This window comes from Pteropus alecto, unplaced genomic scaffold (genome assembly GCF_000325575.1).
Source record: "Pteropus alecto unplaced genomic scaffold, ASM32557v1 scaffold24, whole genome shotgun sequence".
Classification (NCBI taxonomy): Eukaryota; Metazoa; Chordata; class Mammalia; order Chiroptera; family Pteropodidae; genus Pteropus; species Pteropus alecto.
This window is the reverse complement of record NW_006439192.1, coordinates 13,692,964-13,712,929: the sequence shown is the minus strand read 5'-3', so window position 1 is coordinate 13,712,929 and position 19,966 is coordinate 13,692,964. Positions and strand designations below refer to the sequence as shown.

The window sequence follows — 19,966 nt, the reverse complement described above, 5'->3', positions numbered from 1 at the left end:
CTTCAAAAACGAAATTACAATCAGTGGGATCATAAATATAGCTGTTTCACTTTCTTCCACTGTTGCTCTTACAAGATAGAAGCATCTTGATTCTTAAGTAAATAGAATTGAGAACGGAACCTCCTATCTGCTGCTGTCTTTTCTTAAATATCTCCAAAATGTTTATGTGCTAGAGCCCATTTCAGTATTTTCGTGGGCTTCTATATTAGTAATAGGCATATGGTTAGGTAAATACATTTTCCACAAATAACCTGAGTAGATCTTGATCCTTTTGGTGTAAACTAAATTAAAGGGGTACAAATTTCAATAATTTAAGATGAAATGAAAGAAAATAAGTCTTTATTTCATTCTTTTATGGCATTTGCAATTTTCATCTAAGTATATGTCTACTATTAATCTCCTTCATTCTTGTTAAAATATCTGATTTTTATTTATTTTCTTTATATCCAAGTTTTCAGCAACGTGTAAAACCTAGATAGTACCAAAAAAAAAAAGAACATTTTTTGAGAAATGGTAAGAGTACAGCCTCATTTGTATTCAATTTTCCCTGAGTTTTATCTTAAGTCAATTTCCTGAACCTTGTAGCATCACAAAATAATGGTAAAAGCATTGATTAAGGAACCATGAGTCAGATAAGATAGTATGACATTCCACTTACTATTTTAAAATTAATCTTATGAGATTTTTACTAATTATAAATCTATTTATAGCAACTGTTATAACTTCTCTGGTTTTGAGGAAAGAGGTAGTCAGCCTAAAAGAAGTTATTACAAGTGCAAGGACTGACATTTTAACAGACTTGATGTTTGAGTGCCCTACATCAATGTGATTTCATGTAAGACTAAGCCTTTCCTAAATGTTCTCTACAGGCTTCACATAGAAAACATTGACCTAAGACTAAGAACTTATTCTGTATTTTCTTGGTTTGTAGGTGTTTTGGGTATCTTTTTGAATATATATATATATATTACTGGGAAAATTAACTCATTTCTTTTGAATTTGTAAAAGAGCTTCCAGTTCATCAGCAATTATCTATTGTGCACCTTGCATGTGCCTGTCTTTGGGCCAGCACTGGACTTGACTCACAATGAATTAATCTAAGAAAGAAGTAAGATTGGGAAAATTTTGTTCTTCATTTGACTAAATGCTTAATTAGAATCTATAGCATTTCTTGGAATATACATTTTAACACCGAAAAGATATCCAAAGAAACATCCAAAAGAACAAGAAGCCTATTTTAGGAAGCATAATTTGGCTGCAAGTAGGAGAGATAAAGTGCTAAAGGCAAGTCTATGTACAGATAGAAGAAAAACAACACTATATTATTGCTCTATCAACCCAAATGCAATATGCTGTGCCTTATTTTTATATTGATTCTGGCATTAACCACAATACACTTGAACCATTTTGAAAGACAATAATATAATTTATGCTGGCAATAGGCCAAATAAAAGCCGAAGATAAAAAGCAGTAGCCAGAACTGTTTACTTTTATCCGTGGAGGTTTTGTTAATCACAGAGCGGTAGACAATTCACAATGGAAAAAATACTCCCTTTTAGCAAGTGGCAAAAGCTGAAAATATCTAGAAAAAGCAAGAGGACACAGGAAGTGGTAACACAACCTCAATTAGTAAAGTTTAAAAGTGAGAGTGGAGATAAATTCTGTCAGGCAGTTCCTTCTTCAGCTTTGGGACACCTACAGCATGGCATGTGCACAGTCTTTGATACCTGCCTTTGGAAGTCAAAGGCTTTTGAGAATGCTTTCCAAGGTAGTCGACAAGCATGGCTTAAGGGGTGAACTTCTCTCCAAGCTGAGACTTTGCTCTTGTTCCACTGGTTGCTATTCAGAGATCTAAATTCCGTATCCAAGTGACATTTAGAATTTTCTTAGTGACTCAGAGGTCATAATGATAATACTAACAAATACACATACTCGTACATAGCCATGACTAACAACATCTCACTCCAAATATATCATTGTATAGTACTTATAACGTCTAAAAGAAACTACCAATCCCTTCCAAAACTCAACCCTGACAGACCTCTCAAGTGGCCTGCCTTTGTGAGAATGTGGCCTGCTGACAGTGGTATAATTTCCCTAAAATTATCCTTACTAATTTAAGAAACATTGCTGGTCCCTAACGAAATTTTCAATTGTCTGTCCAAGTATAAGAAAAATAAGAACAATTATAGTAAGCTTTATTAAAATTATATTTATATAATATAATGAACAATCTTTTAATTTGAAATTGTCATTCCACTTTTTGTGTAAAAAAAGCTTTTCATTTAAAAAATAATGGTAAAAAATAGTTTATTTATTTATTTTATTTTATTATTTTTTTAGGCAAGGCAACCCTTGGTTGACCTCACAGATTGCAAGTTCCTTGTCAGCTTACAATTCTTTATTTTTTTATTTTTTATGCTTACAGTACCTGGTCTTCCTAGGTGGTCTCCCATCCAAGTACTAACCAGGCTCAACCCTGCTTAGCTTTCAAGATCAGGCGGGATCGGGCTTATTCAGGATGACATGGCCATAGACAAAAATAGCGTTTTAAAATTGGTTTGCATTTTATGTCTTCATTTGGCAAAATTATGATGACTTAATTGATAATCTTGACAATTTTGATTTTACTTTTATAGTGAATTTATTAAAAGCCAAAAAACTTTTAAGTGGTAGATCTAGTGACAAAAAGTTTAGCCTTCCAAACTTACCAAATTAAACACCAGAAACAGTGTGCAAAGAGGGATGAACCTTATAAATTAGAGGAGTTGCATATATGTGTGCAAGAAAGTTTTGAAAAGTAAGCACTGTGAATTAAAACAGTGAGATGTTCATAAGGAAAATTAAAACATTTTCCTTATAAAAGGTGAAAATGAATAAAGATCATAACATTGGGTTTTAGAATGGGTGGGTGTAAGAACCAGACATTCTCACACCCCACTGACAGCAAAGGAAACTGATACAAATACATTAGACTTTTATTTGTTAACGGCTATCAAAAGACATATAGTTGTGTGTTAATTTCACACAAAATTTTACATGTAGGAATTTACTTCGAAAATAGTTCTGGATATATCCAGTGATTGAGCAACAAGGGAGTCCTCCTCAGAAGTGTTCATATCATTAAAAAAAAAAAAATTAGAAAATACTCCAGCGTACAAGAATAAAGAACTGCTTTAAAAAATTATGTAGGCCCTAAAATGAAATATTATCTAGCATTAATATGGTGCAAAACGTATGAAAATTTTGAAAGTTCTTTACAATGTACTGTTAAGTGAAAAAAAAAAGATCCAAAATACTGTGTATAGTATGATTTATGAATAGATAGAGCAACCCGAAAGTATATACGATTAACAGCTAGTTGGTCAGATTAAGTTTTTCTCCCCCCCCACTTTTTTTTTTGATAAGTGTTACAGGTTGAATTGTGCTTCTCTAAAAAGATATGTTGATGTCTTAATCCCAAACAACTCAGAATGTGACCTTATTTGGCAACAAGGTCTTTACAGGTGTAATTAGCTAAGATGACATTGTACTAGAGTAGAGTGGACTCCTACTCCAATATGGCTGGTGCCCTTATAAGAAGACGATGTGAAGTCAGAGACACAAAGTAAAAACACCATGTGACAACAGAGGCAGAGGTTAGAGTGATGCAGCTATAAGCCAAGGAACATCAAGGATCAGCAGCCACCACCAGAAGCTAGGAAGAGGCAGGAAGGTTTCAACTCATTCTCAGAGGGAGCATGGCTTTGTTGACACCTTGATTTTGAACTTTGGCCTTCTAGAACTGTGAGAGAAGGTTTTTGTTGTTTTAAGCCACCCTTTGTCATAATTTATTTTGGCTGCCCTGGGAAACTAATGCAATGGCTAACACATTTGGAAAAGCACAAAAAACATAAATGCATAGTTCAAAGAATTAGTGAAAAGCAGGTACTTATAAGACTATACTAGAAGCTGCCCTTATGACTCCTCCCGATCCCCACCTCTTATCTCTTTCCCAAAGGTGATGACTACCATGATTTCTAACTCTCTAGTTTCTTCTATGGATAATATGTTTGGAAGTGGAACCAAATAGTATGCATTCTTGTTTGTATAGCTTCTTTTAACCAATATTATGTTTCTAAAATTCAGCCACACATATACCACAATTTATGCATCCATTCGTCTTTGGATAAATGGATATTTGGCATCTTTTGTAGTTTAGTGCTGTTATAAATAATTCTGCTATAGACCTGCTCATGCATATCTTTTGTTTCACATGCACACTCATTTCTTTTTGGTTATTTAACACACGGCATGCATGTTTATAACTTTTGTAGACAATCACAACAACTTTCTAAAATATTTGTATCAATTTATGTACCTACCAGCCATGAAATTTTTTTTAAATAAATTTATTGGGGCAATATTGTTTATACCTGGTACTGATAGCCTTTTTGAATTTTTATCATTCTTGAGGGAGTGTAGTAGTGTCTTACTATATTTTAATTTGCATTTCCTTAATCACTAATCAATATTTTTTCATGTATTTACTACTTTGTGAGTGCTCAGTGGTAAAACTGCACTGAAAAAAAGTTTGCCAGACTAACTAATTTGACAATAAGAAACATATTAAATATAATGGTTATTAAAAAATAGTATCGTTGGTAACATATTAGTAAATAGTTTTAATAGTACTTAACTGAAATTAATAACATTTATTATGTATAAGAAAAATAAACATTTAGAATTGGGTGAGACTCATACTCTCTCATTCCTCTGTAAGAGTTAGCTTTATGAAGCACATTGCTTCAAGTTGTATAAAGCCCCATTGAAAATGGTTTAAAAAATCAGGATATTTATTGCTTAATATAATAACAATTTCAGAGCAGCATGTTTCCAGTGCTTATTAATTCAATGTTCAATGAACATTTTGAGACCACTTCTCTGGTGTTTCAGCTCTACAGGTAAATACCTAGGCAGAGTGATAGAGTGGTTCTCCATGGGTAGAAAGAGTAAGGAGGTCTTCTACGGATTTATGGGGAAAAATTGGTATAATATCACTGATTGTTTTCTCATGACTGATAAGCTCATTGATTTGTTTTTTGATAATATGCTTTGTATAGTTGAAAAACAAGGCCAATGCCCTGAACCAAATTTCACACATATGTTATATTAGCTGTGGAAAAAATACTCTAAATAATAGCCATCTTGAATTAATGCTCAGTTAAATGAAAATTCCAAGTTTAAATTCCAGATGTAACACTGAGCAAGTGTTTCTCAAGCCCAAGTGGGTTGTTATAGAAATCTTTAATCCAAAGATCATGTTTAAAATGTTATTTAACACTTTAATGTATGACACTGATTAATGCTATAGTCACACAGGGATGATCTTATTTCAAACTATATTCCTTAAAATGAGAGTTCAATTCAATATGAAAAAAATTCCAAGACGACAGAAAGAAAAGGCTTATTAAAATATTTTTGGTGATAGCTTTATGAAAATATATAAAAACAGACTTTTTAACATTTCTTTATGAAGTGAAAAATAAAGCCTTTCCTTGTAAAGATTTTTGTACTAGAATTGCATTTTTAAAGTTCTCCCTGAACTCACGAATGTTAAATAACTATCACCTACACCAAGATTCTAAACTTGGCAGCCTCTGCAGACACATCCAAACAAACAAAAAAACAAACAGAAAAGAAATAAAGGCCTCTCTCTCTCTCTCTCTCTCCCCCCCTCCTCTCTTTCTCTCTCTCTCACACATACATGTCGCACTCCCTCAGGACACTGTCACTTTCCCACAGAGACTAACTTGGCGGCTGTATCTCCCCTCTTTCTTCAGGCCGGCCCAGCAGATGCTTCATTCCTCTAACTTCATCTCTTGCATGTCTTAAATCTACTTATTTCTCTCCTTTTGGATATGTCACTCAACTCTTATCTCCTTAGGAACATTTTTTTTCCTTCTCTTTGTGATCCTTGGATTTTACTTGGGCTTCAAGATCTCCCACATTCCCTACTTAGAGGGAGAAGGAAGTATGGATGCCTCTGGTGCAAGTAGTAGCACTTCAGTCAGTACTGAAGAAAGAACTTTCCATGCCTTTCATTCCTGCCTTAGATGTTTTTTATTTCCCCTAGAAAGAAGAAGGAAACTTGATGTTGCTGCATTATCCACCCTGCTTCTGTCACTCAGTCACAGATGAAGACGTATTCAGTCAACTTGAGGATAAGCCATACTGTCAGTGAACGTTCCATTTGCAGCCCAGAAATGATCCACTCTAAACTAAATGTAGTCTGCTTCACAGACTACATTTTTTTAATTTTTATTTTTCAATTAGAATTGATATTCAAATTATTTTATATTAGTTTCAGGTATATAGCATAGTGGTTAGACATTTATATAATTTATGAAGCAATCCTTCCGATAAGTCTAGTACCCACCTGGCACTGTACATATTTATTACACTGTTATTGACTATATTCTCCAAGCTGTACTTTATATCTCTGTGACTATTTTCTAACCACAGTTTGTACTTTTTAATCCCTTTACCTTTTTTACCCAGCCCCTCAACACCCCTCCCATCTGGCAATCACCAGTCTGTTCTATGTATCTATGAGTCTGTTTTCGCTTTGTTCATTTCTTTTATTCTTTAGATTCCACATATAAATGAAATCATATGATATTTGTCTTTCTTTGTCTGACTTATTTCACTTAGCATAATACCCTCTAGGTCCATCCATGTTGTTGTAAATGGTAAGATTTCATTTTTTTTATGGCTGAGTAATAGTCCATTGAATATATGTATCCCTTCTTCTTTATCCAATTGTCTACTGATGGGCATTTAGGTTGCTTCTATATCTTGGCTATTGTAAATAGCACTGCAATGAACATAGAGGTGTAGATATCATTTCAAATTAGTGTTTTGATTTCCTTTGGATAAATACCCAGAAGTGGAATTTCTGGATCATAAAGTAGTTCTATTTTTAACTTACTCTAAACAGTTTTTCATAGTGGCTGTACAAATTTGCAAACCCAGCAACAGTGCACGAGGGTTCCCTTTTTTGCACATCCTCATCAACACTTGTGTTTTGATTTATTGCTAATAGCCATGCTTCACATTCTTTCTATCTAGAATTTTAATTACATAGTCAAAAAATCAGCATTAAACCCATGAGAAGGAAAACTGATAATTTATGTTTGAGGAAGAAGACACTTAAATGTTTAAGCACTAAACTAAACACTCCATGTCCACCAGGATATCTGGTGTACCAAACTCAAGACCAATACTATCATTACTCTTCTTTTATAGAGGAAGAAGAACATTGTAGAGAGTGTCTGCTTAACTTATGAAGTTACTTAAATGGTTGAACCAGGATTCAAATTATCTTCCACTTTTGCGGTCTGCCTCTAACATTTTTTAAGATTCAGGTCAAGAATATCTATGGAGGTTCATATTCCATACTCTAGATATTTAACAAATCAAGCTAAGAAAATTTTAAATAAAATATCTTATATACTCTTAGCATTACAAATATTTCTTCATATAAAGCCCTAGAAGGTCAGGTTCAAATTTAGATTTCTGACTCCTTCATGTTCTCAAGAACAAACTCCACTTCTCTTCTCAGTCCTGCCTCTGTCCTGCATAACAAGTGGGCACTGCAGCTATTACATTCATGTTGGTTCACTCACATCACAAACGACCACCTTTAGCCATCTCAGGATTCAAAGGAACTCACATCAGTGGTGTGACCTACGCAGGAAGGAAAGACTTGGAGAAGCGACCGATACAGGTCTTGGAAACAGACTATTAAAGTAGAAAATTTGGCATCCAGGTATCTGGGGTATGGTCCAAAAAAAGGGAGGAGTTGGCTCCTATCTTAAGCTGTGACCACCTTGCCCAAGGGGAGCATTTCAGCCCATGGAGAACATCTAAGAGGATGAGAGTAGAGGCTTCTCAAACTTTAACTGCCTTCGGATCACAAAAGCCCGGTGCACAGATCAGGGGTCCCTGTTACTATGGGTGGTGATAGCTGCCAGATCCTAATGGCTACGCTTACAGCTCCACTGCTACCCTGCTGTCCAAAAACGTTGAGAAAAAAAAAATAATACAAAAAAGATAAACTCATTAGAGCTATAGAAGCACGGTCAGAAAAATGATATATATAGAAAAGTTTCCTGGGAAGGTCAAATAATGTCAATTTATGAAACTTTATCTCTTTCTGCAAAACCAGCTAAGCCCAGTTTTCTCTGTAGAATACATTATTTTAATGCTTTATGTAAATCATTATTTGTTGGCACTAAACGACATGGAGTGAGTGTAAATATTGAAAATATTTTGCAGCTTTGCTCTAAGGAATTCCGGAGAAAATTTTGGCTTATCGGCTAGGTTCTGGCTCCAGCTCTATTGTCAGCAAGCCGCCCTGGGTAAGTCACTAAACCTCCCACACCATATTTTCCTTGTCTAGAAAAGCATGGTAACAGTAGAGTCTCTGCAGACATAGGACAATGAGATATGGATCAAATGTAAAAATATATAGAAAATATGTATTTTGGAAATCATACAGTGGTTTTACCTAAAAAATCTATGTATATGTAAGATGAGAAAATTTAACACTAATGTGAAGAAAAACTTTTTTAAAATCTCATTTTAAGTATAAGTATCATGTAATGTTTTAGGGCATTATTTACAGAACATTTCCAGTATTTAGAAACTAGGCAGTGGAAATGAGAACTTTTAAAAAATAATTTTTCTTGTAAAAATGATTATTGTTAGTTTCTGCCTTGCCTAATTTTATGCTAAATCTAAGTTTAAATGACTAGGTAAAATTACAAGAGGCAAATTCACAATTGAATTACATGCAACTTCTAAATATAATTTAAAATAGCTTAAAAAAAAATCTCCACCATTTAATAGTTAAACACCATATATGGGTGAGAGAACTGAAAATAACTTATCACATATAGGCCTAGAAATATATTTTAAGAGTCACCATCTAGGGTAGCATACATTAAGAATTTGATTATACATTTTCCTAGTGTAAAGGCAGAAGGGAATAGTTTCTCTTTCGACCTAGTTAATCATTAATCAGAAGTTTCTGCTTAATAGTTTTACATTTAACAAATCATCCTTTCCTATTCTCTTGAAATTAATTTCCCAAAAAGAACAATGAAACAGCTGCAGACTTCCTAAATAATTACTCCACATATGCACCTTCTCTATAAGTTTCCCAGGTATATCAATATATACTTTTTTCTTTAAAATTAAAAAACGTAAATAATTTTGTATGGAAATATTTTATATTTCATTCACTGAATCATGAGTACATAATTGGCCCTTAATAAATATATCTAACTCTTCCAAACCTCGAATCCTTGGTTTTGCTGCTCTAGTTTTACTAGGGCTGTAGAATCTTGCCCAAAGACGTACATATAGGACAGCACTGCCAAGACTGTGACCACTAGCCAAAGGTGGTTATTAAGTACTTGCAATGTGGCTAAGGCAACTGAAGAACTGAATTTTTAATTGTATTTAATATTAACTAACTTAAAATCAATTTAAAAATTGATAATTCAATTATTAGAAAACTGTTGAGTATGTTTGGAGCAATTTCAGCACATGAGTCTACTTTTTCACCTGTAAGTTTTATATAGTCTAAATAGAGATCAAGTATTTAGGTGAAAATTCAGCATCTGAATTGAAATTTTTTGTCATAAGTGTAAAATGTACACTGGATTCAAAGACTTGATACCAAAAAATTTATAAAATATTTCATTAATGATTTTTAATATTGGTTATATTTTGAACATATTAGAATAAAAATATCATTAAAAGTAATTTCACTCATTTTATTTTACTTAATTTGTTGTGACTACCAGAATATTTAAAATTACATATGTGATTCACATAGTATTTACTTTGGACAGCACTGGTGTGGAATATGGCTAACCTTAGAGTAAAATCTAGTCTGTCTGCCTGTCTGTCTCCCAAGTTGATTGTCCATCAAGATTAGGCTGATTCTCAGTGTATAAATTATTTGTATTAATCAGTTTTCTATGGGTTAAATAAAAACACTGAATATGATTAAATTGTAGGATAAACCAAGAACATTATTATAATATACATTTTTATGTCTGTGCTACTTTCAATGACACTCAGGTGTTTTAAGCTATATTGAGTGATCCAAAAGTGTTTGGTTTGGTGGTTCTTATATCTATTTCATTTTAAAAATTATCACTTTTTCTAATTTTTTCCCTTGTTCTCAGACTATGAATTTTCTCCCTTCCCCAGTCCCACTATAGACATATGTTTCCTTAGCAGGTTGTTCTTCTTTAATCTCATTACATATCTTTGGTATTTATTTTCTGTGGCCTAGGAAATTGACTAATGGGGTCTTTTAGCTTCAGGTATAAAGCATAAGTTATTTAGCATTTGCTAGCATGTGCTAGTATCCAGACCATTTATCCAAAATATTCTCAGAAAAAAAGCAAAGATATAATGGCCTTTCAATGACTATTTCAGTTGTATTTCAGTTGCTTAGATAACTATTATTCTTTTTTTTTTTTTTGCTTAACTTCCATTTCTGGAGTTGTTCTAAATGTTCCATCTGACTAAATAAGTAAATATAGGTGTTATCATTTCCATTTTTAATGTGACTCTGGCTCAAAAGTTAATGCATCTTAATTAATTCTATAGCCCCTCTTATCAACAAAAAATGGAAGAAGGAATCATACCAACAAAAATTCTGAAATATAGTATATTGAGTGAAAATATTCCATCTGCCAAATCATTTATTCCTGAATAAAAGTCCATTAGAGAACTTTCTTAAAAAGACTTTCAAGGGCTCAGTGTTATAAATGACTTCAAAACACTAGCCAGGAGGATTTTGTTTTTCGTATATTTCTATTTTATAACAAGACTGTTGTTCATATTACAAAATGAATAAACATTAGATTATAGAGTATATGCCAAGATCCACTTAAAAAGTCTAATTCGTTGTTCTCACTTTGGTATTAGTATCAAGATTAAGACACCATTTACATTTGTTGATTACTTTTGTGATTTAAATATTTTGTTTTGAATTCTTTGTATTATATTTGTTTATTTCATGCCAGAATATCCATGAATCATGACAGCAAAAATAAGTTAGAATTCCCACAAATTTATAGTTATGAGTTTAAAAAACCTTAGATTATAAATAAAGATAAAATTTATTAATTTTTTTTAAAAAACTTATCTAAATCAACTTTAAAAAATTTTAGAGAACTTTCAAAAATGTAGTCAAATTTATTGCTTAAAAATTGGATTGTTAAAGTGCTTAATATAACAATAGAAGAATGAAAACACAATAGGTCCCCAAAGACAGCATTTAAAAGACTATTTGCTGGAATATTATTATGAAATTAAATAAATGGCAAGCTCAGTATCTGGTTTACTTCATGTTGCTTTGACAAATATTATTTTCAGTGCGCTCGTCACTGTTTAAGAACAGAGATTTGTGAAAGTGGGAATGTTCTTTTAAAGTGATGTAAAAACGGACATAAATGTCTTCCAAAATAGGAAAATGGGGTGAAGTAAAAACCTAGTTACCAGAAGAATAAATATTTGAAGGTATGCTTAGTAATTTTTATGTAATTCTGGAAACATTGGCAATAAAAATGTATGCGGGAGAATATCCCCTTGAGGGCAAAGCACAGAATCGTGCTTGTCTTAATAAAGAATGCACCACCTTTGCAAAGGCCCAGGCATTACATTTTTGTCCTATTTATTTTTTGATCTTTTGTCAAGACATAAATTTCATTTTATCCCAAGTTGCCACCCCAATGTGCACATCGTTAAGAGAGAAGCAAGATTTGCTGGACCTTGATGCATTTTGTATAGTTCATTATACTTCAAAATAACATTCTACTGAATTTACTGAGGTTATTCTCCAAAATCAACTGAATAAAAACTTAAGTCCTTTTTTAAAAAGAGAAATAGAAACTGAAAAGAGAACCCACAGAATGACAGTGTTGACCTGCCCAGCAGTTTGTGGCATCAGTTTGCCCCTCTAACAACAGCCTTAACCATGCTTCTTTCAGAATGGATCCGTTGTTGAAATTCAGTAAGAACTGAATTCTTATTCTTTTTGTTCTCTATCACAGTGTCTTCTGAATATAAATTTAACACTTTAAAGTTACCTGTGGCCTACACTTGGAAGAAATGGGGAATCGTTTTAAAAGCTGTGTGTTTCAAGTGGATTATAATGTTTTATAGTTTATAGATTTCTTTAAGAATGTGAAGAAAACTAGGAAGCCCTTCTCTACTAAAAAATGACCATAAACACAAAATATTGCATATAATTTCAGAGGATTTATGGATGCATTGAAAAAGACTTCCCAATGACAGTAGATTTCAGGTTGAAAAATTCATGAGTTATATTACTCTCATGAGTATACATTGCTAGTTCTCTAAATAATTCAATCATGTCTTTATTTTTAATTATATCACTAATAGGTATTTGAGAAGGATTTTTAAAAATCATGTTAAGCATAAATACACAGAAGGCAATAAACTCATATTAATTTAAGGATGATTCGTTTTGATTATTAATCTGGAAGCTAAAGAAACAGAGGCCAAGAGGGGTAACATCCAGACATGCGACATACCCACAACAAATTAGAAAATAAGGTACATCAATAAATAAACCAAGAGAGATAAAGAAATAATGTCTATATAGATTACTCCTCATTTTTCCAACTTCTAGATATTGGAGTGCCCCTGTTCACACTTCCTCTCTTATCCATCCATATTTAGGCCCTCAGTAATTGTATCCAGTTTCAATTTTAAATGCCACCTGGACATTTTGCACCTCATAAATTATTATCTGCTGTTCCTACCTCTCTTCTGAATTCCAGACTCATACAAGTATCTACTAGACTTATCCATACAGCTCCTTTCTGAAACCCAAATCCTATTTTTTTCTCTCAAACCCTCCTAAGGTTTTTTTCCATCTCAGGAAAAAAGCAGTTGCTAAAGCCAAGAGCCTTGATGTCTCATTACACTGCACCAGGAAAAACCTATAGGCTCTACTGACAAAATGTATACAAACAGATGAGTCATCCCCACCTTACAGCACTAGCAAGCTGTGCAAATGACCATAACCTCTCGTCTGGACTGTGGCAGTGCAAACCTCTCTGCTGGTCTGGTGCTTGACCTTGACCCCTTATTCTTCATATAGTAGCCAGGAAAATATTTTCAAATCTTAAAAAGTTTGTTTTGTTGCTCAAAAGTCTTCACTGGTTTAATGTAAAATCGAAAGGCATTACAATGACTTACTCTGCTCTTAATGTTGGTTCTGCTTAGATGGCTCTTTCCCCAGATACTTGCATGACTTAACCCTTTCCTTCAAGTCTTGGATAAAATACAACTTTAAAAGCAAGTCCTTTCTCATAGCTCTATATAAAACAATATTTTTCTACCTCATCCTTGCACTCTTTATCTTCTCTATCTTGCTTTAATTTTTGATCAGCATTTAATACTATATATCTTTTTACATGTTTGTTTACTGAGTTCCCCCCAAAAAAAGATATAAATGGAAACAGAATAGAGATTTAGGGTTGATTTTGTTTTGCTGGCTGCTTTCTCTTCAGTGCTTAGGACAATGCCTGATGCCTGGTGAATTATCAATAAATAGTTGTTTAATGATGGAGTGACTTTGGATTTGGTGTGGAGAACATAATTTAAGTGACTGAAAGCAAAAGAAATGGGTTAGGAAGCTATCATGCTGATACAGGTGATGGATAATAGCAGCTTGGACAAGTGTGGCAGCAGGGAAGATGGGGTAATTGCCCATATTTAAGATTTACATTTAAAGTAGAGCCAAATGTATTTTCTGGTAGATTAAATTTAGAAGTAGAAGGAAAAAAAGTAACCTTAGCAGATTCCTAGATTTATGACTAGAGTAAGTGTGTGGATGGTGATGCCATAAATTGAGATTGGAAATAACAGAGGAAGAAGATGTTATCAGGAGTTAGAGGGATCACAAGCCCTGTTTTGGATATTTTAGATGTCTATTAGATATCAAAGTGGGAATATCAAGGATGCATTCTGATGTGCAGGCCTTATTCTAGGAAGTGCTAAGGCCTAGAGATATCATTGTGTATAAATCCACACACAAAGATTCTAAAGCTGTGGCATTCGATGATCATTTTGAAAAACTGAGCGTATCAAGAGGAAGAGAACCAAGAATGGGCTTGGGATAATCCAATATTTATAGACAGTGCAATGGAGTAAGAGGCAGCCAAAGAGATAAAGAAAGAGGGGCCAGGGCAGTAGGAGGTGTTGTCACGAAAGTGAAGAGAAAAAAAATGGTTTCAAGAAGATGTAACTGTGTTAAATAGAGAAAATTAATCAGTGGATTTGATAGAGAGAAGATCAGGTAATAATTGCCTGATAGCTTTTATTCGCCCTGCCCCCCCAAAAATGAAGAGGGATCATTACTAAGATTTGAGAGTGAATAGATGCAATTGGGGGGAAATAAAAAGATACTTTTCCTATTGCAGGAAATGGAAAGAAAATTTACTAGCAAAACATAAAATGTCGTGTCACTTCTTATTCTAGGAATCAATATTTATCTCATTTTCCAAGTAATTCTATAAACACTAAGTCATATAAAAGATGAACAGAGGTACAGAGAATTTTTAGGGCAGTGGAAAATAGTCCGTATGATATTATAATGATAGATACATATCATTATATATTTGTCCAAACCCGCAGACTGTATAACACCAAGGGTGAACCCTAAGGTAAACCATGGACTTTGAGTGATTATGATGTGTCAATGTAGATTCATCCTTGGTAAAAAATGTATCGTTCTGATAAGTGATGTTGATAATGGGGGAGGCCATGCTTGTGAGGTGGCAGGAGGGAGGTTTATGAAAAATCTCTATACCTTCCTCTTAATTGCTTTACAAACCTAAAACTGCTCTTAAAATTAGTCTCTAAAAAAAGATTATGGGAGGTAATACTTGGAGGTGACTAGGAAACTTTATGATAGAGTAAAGATTTGAGAAGTCTTTTTGGTTTAGTTAACGTTTGGAAAAGAGGAGATGAGAGAAGCATGAGAAATGTTTGTAAAGAAATACAAACTCTAAAACTTTCTTACTTGCATTACTGCAACCAATTGCGAACTATTTCTAACATTGCCCTACCAACTCAAAAGAATTACATCTCAAAGCAAATTCACTTTCCCTCCACAGATCAGCTTCTGTTCCTTATATTCCTCTCATTTCTAGAAATAAGCCTACGATTTTTCCTGTCTCACAGGTTCAAAATGTGTGTGATCTTGGCTCTCTCCTTCACCTACCATAGGCAGCCTAGTTCAGACCCTCCTGCATCTAACTCCTTCTTCACTTCTCTGTCTTCAATCCAGTTCAGCCATTCATCACTAAAGCCTACACCGCTGCAATAATCTTCTACATAATCTAAGATTTCTCAAGTGTCTCCCAGTTCAAGTTGTTCTTATTAGTACTCCTGAATCACAGCTTTAATCGTATTTTCCCCTCAAATTCAAAACATTCAATTATTCCTTATTACCTCCTAATTAGTGTTTAAACTCTTTGCCTTATATTTAAGGCACTTTGGAATTTAAAAGCAGTTTTTCTTTAAAGTTCAATTCTCCAATATTAATACAATGTATAGATTGTGTCTCTGTAAATTTGTCACATATATTCCTATTTCTATGCTTTTGCTTATGCTGTTCCTTTTAATTTGGTTGTATTCCCACCAAAATACACACACACACACACACACACACACACACAATTTCTGTCTTTTGAAATCCTGCCCATTACATTAAATAGTGCCAATTTTTTAATGAAACTTTCCCTTATGGATACATTAAAAAATGTTCTGTTGCTTCTTTGAAATCAAGTAACATTATGGTTTTATTAGTCCCATGTTACTATAAATTTACAAGGAGAAAACCCAGGCTTACACACATTCTCTGCCAGTTAATAATTATTTGACTATGAATAATTCATCTTATCTCTCTGAGTCTCAGCTTGTATGTATATAAAATGTAAGGATTATATAAATTAGCAAAATATACTACAAAGTTTCTGCTCATGTAATCAATATTTGTTGAAGACCTGGATGAATCATTGTTAACACATAAAATGATATATTTCTGTATAGAAGACAAGACACTCAGAATTTGCTTATTATTTGGGAATCTGGAAAGCAATTTTAACAGATACAGTCTAGCACTTTAAATCTACAATGAGTAAGAACAGCAATAAAAGGCATATCATTATAACCCTAATAAATATTTAGTAAGCATCTACTATGTGCTAAGCTCTTTGTTAACAAATAGCTATTAGAAATGGAAACACTACAAAACAACTGTACATCTAAAGATATTGTGTGACAACCAGAACATTGCTTAAAAAGTATTTTGGTAGAGCAAAAGCAAACATTCCACATCTTTGATATAAATATGACACCCAATACCCTGATTTAAAAATAAAAGGACCCAAGAATAAGTTATTTTGTCTTCGTGACCTTAACGAATCCATCAGAGTGATTCCTTAATGGATTGACCAATTGGTTGTCAACGTGAAAACACAGCCTTGCATAGAACATAAAATCATTTGCCAAATCAACCAACTCAGAAAAAACAAAATGAAACAACACTAGCAAAAAATTTCCAAATGGATGGGTGGAACTCCCACTTTTCAGTCTGTTGTTTTGGAACTACAGACACATGCTATACATGTATTTCAATATTTCGAACTATGTCTGTCTTCCATTTAGTTAGAGAATGCATTATAGAAGATATATTTTATTTTTCTGATGGAAATTTCTCTGATGTACTAAACAGAGAAAAAAAGGTTGCAGCAGATATAAGGATGACCAAAAACGTATAAAGACAGAAAAAGAAGTTGAAGGAAAAAGTATTTTGCTGTAAAGTTTGCCTAGTTGGGGTTCAGTGGGAACAGAGGAAAACAGCCAAGCGTATAAGTGTAAAGTGAATATAGAAATAAAAGCTGGAGATGAGACTCAGGTTTACTGTGTAAGCTGAACAGGGATCACAGCCGAGTGCTGAGGGGAGAGAGGTGGTCAGATTTTTCAATAATGATTACGTCTACTGGACAGCAGTAGATAAAAAGCCTAATTTATACTTCGAAGTTATCTTATTATCTCTTTTCCTAGCTTATTATCTAAAAAGTGCTACTTCTAAAGTTACAAGCTTTGCCTAAATTTTTAAACTGTTGTTGAAAACTTTACAAAAATATGTTTGGTTAAAAGCTTTATTGTAGTTAAGATCCAATTATTTAGATGGAAATAATCAAAGTAGAGACTAGGGAAGAGTGTAAGACAAACAGAACCTGAACTAACAATTTAATTCCAGAAACACTCATGAGGAGGGGCCAAATAAGAGAGATTAAAAGAAATTAGATCTCCCTGTGAAAAGGTCTTTCTCTTTCAGCTAATAAAAATAGTCTTTCAAACAACCTTATTTAAGACTTGAGCTTCCAGGGCTGAGCAGTTTGCCTTTACATCATCTTAAATTCATTAACTTTATAAAATCCGGGGAAAGGCATGCCAAAGAAGCAATTAGTTTATATTCCACTAAACAGAAGGTGGATGAGCTAATGCAGTCTCTGTCTGTCACTGGAAATGGACTTGGACCTAAAGATTGTTGTCATTTTGTTTTGTTTTTCCCTAATAAACATTTTTTATTCTGAAAAAATATTATAAAAAGTGAAAATTTGTTATTTATCTTAAATCTACAGATTTGACATGTTACTTAAGGGCATTGAATTTGTTTCCTTGTTAAAACTAACATAAATAGTGATTTCAAAATCTTAGGGAATTAGAATCTTTCTCTAGTCTACCAAGTGAGTCTACTCAGGAGGATTGCAACTGAAAACCAATTTTATCTTGCTCATTTATTTATTTATTTATTTAACCTCTGACAGGTCTCTGCTAATACTTCTATAATTATAAGCACTATTGACAATGTTTGAAGATTTATAAAAAGTGATCTGGCACCACCCTACAGAATCCCTTTCAAAACTACACTTTTGAAAACAAGTTGTGATTCCTTAATCAGGAGGTCCACTTAATTTAAGACAAACTAAAACTCTGGGCTTCCACATCTGTTCAGTCTAATTTACCAAGACATGTCTTAGAGCTCAACAATTGAGCACCGACCTCACTGGCCATGTGGCATGAGGACTGGGCACTCATGTCGTGGATCAACCATTGTTTCAGTCTGGGATTGATGGGACGGGCACTTGACAGACATGGCTTAAAGGAAGGCTTTGTGATATAAAAAATATATATATATATACATTTTAAAGCAAAACATTCATTTTGAGTATTAGTTCAATATATTGTAATACTTGGATGAATCTTAAATGAAAGCATCTGAGCAAAAAGCTATAAATTATGTTTCATACTTGCTTCTACGTCACTGCCAAAAAACACTTTGCAAACTGTTATCAGAATAGCCTACTCATTTTTTATGTTACTTTCTTTTCTCCCTATTCATCCATTCAAAACTTAGAATGGCTTCTTGTTTTCCATATTAAGATCAAATTCTACTGCTTTTTCACCGACTTTGATAATCCAACTCCAGCATCTGAGATCATGGATTCAGACTCCTACTTGCTGACTGCACTCCTGTTCCACCCAACTCCCTCACTTAGGTGACCTTGCTACTACTGTTCTTGACTCCTTTAAAGATCTAGGTTATTTGCTGTTTACCCATGGGATGAATACTCTTCTAGTTTTCCCTTCCTTAAATTTCATGGATTATCAATTCACACACTCTCTTGACTTGTCATTTATGTTCCTGATGTATTTGTCTTTTATGGGATTCACAAGAAAAACACAAACTTGAGTCTATCCATTTCTCCCCCTTCTCCATACTTACACAGTATGGATGTCACTGTGAGTTGGGCTCATTTAAAATCCGTTTGCTACTCTTTCTCCACTTTTCTGCCATTGTTATAGAAAAGGTAGATACTCAATTTCCTAGGTTCTCTTGTATCTATAAATTTCATGTGAGACAACTCAAGCCAGTTAGCCATAACGGGAAGTTTCAGCAAAAGCTTTGGCTTTCTTGCTTTAAACAAACTTGTATAAAACTAAAAAGTTTTCATACAGCAAAAGAAATCATCAACAAAACAAAAAGACAACTGACTAAATGGGAGAAGATATTCATTTATGATACATATAATAAGAGGTTAATATCCAAAATATATAAAGAACTCATACAACTCAACAACAGCAACAACAAAAAAACAATCTAATTTAAAAATGGGCAAAAGTCCTGAACAAATATTTCTCCAAAGAGGAAATACAGAAGGCCAATAGACATATGAAAGATGCTTGAGGTCACTAATCATCAGAGAAATGCAAATTAAAAACACAATGAGATATCAGCTCACACCTGTCAGAATGGCTATCATCAATAAATCAAAGAATAACAAGTGTTGGCGAGGATGTGGAGAAAAGGGAACTCTCATATACTTTTGGTAGGATTGTTGGTACAGCCCCTATGGCAAACAATCTGGAGGTTTCTCAAAAAATGAAAAATGGATGTACCTTTTGACCCAGCAATTGTACTTGTAGGTATTTATCCAAAGAAAATCAAAACAATAATTCATAAAGATCTATGCACTCCAATATTCATGGCAGCACAATTTACAATAGCCAAGATATGGAAACAATCTAAATGCCCATCGACAGATGATTGGTTAAAGAAGTTATGGTTCATGTAAATAATGAAATATTACTCAGCCATAAGAAGGGATGAAATATTGCCATTTGTGACAACATGGATGGACCTAGAGATAACCATGCTAAGCGAAAAAGACAGAGAAAGAGAAATACCATATGATTTCACTTACATGCAGAATCTAAGGAACAAAAAGAACAAACTAATCAAAAACAGACACAAATATAGAGGACAATCTGGTGATGGCCAGAGGGGAGGGGA

General features: G+C 33.5%; 1 pseudogene; it reads right to left on the bottom strand.

Moving 5' to 3' along the window:
- Window positions 1–2,419: 2,419 nt before the first annotated feature.
- On the bottom strand, window positions 2,420–2,538 carry LOC112483363 (annotated as a pseudogene).
- Between the last annotated feature and the right edge of the window lie 17,428 nt (window positions 2,539–19,966).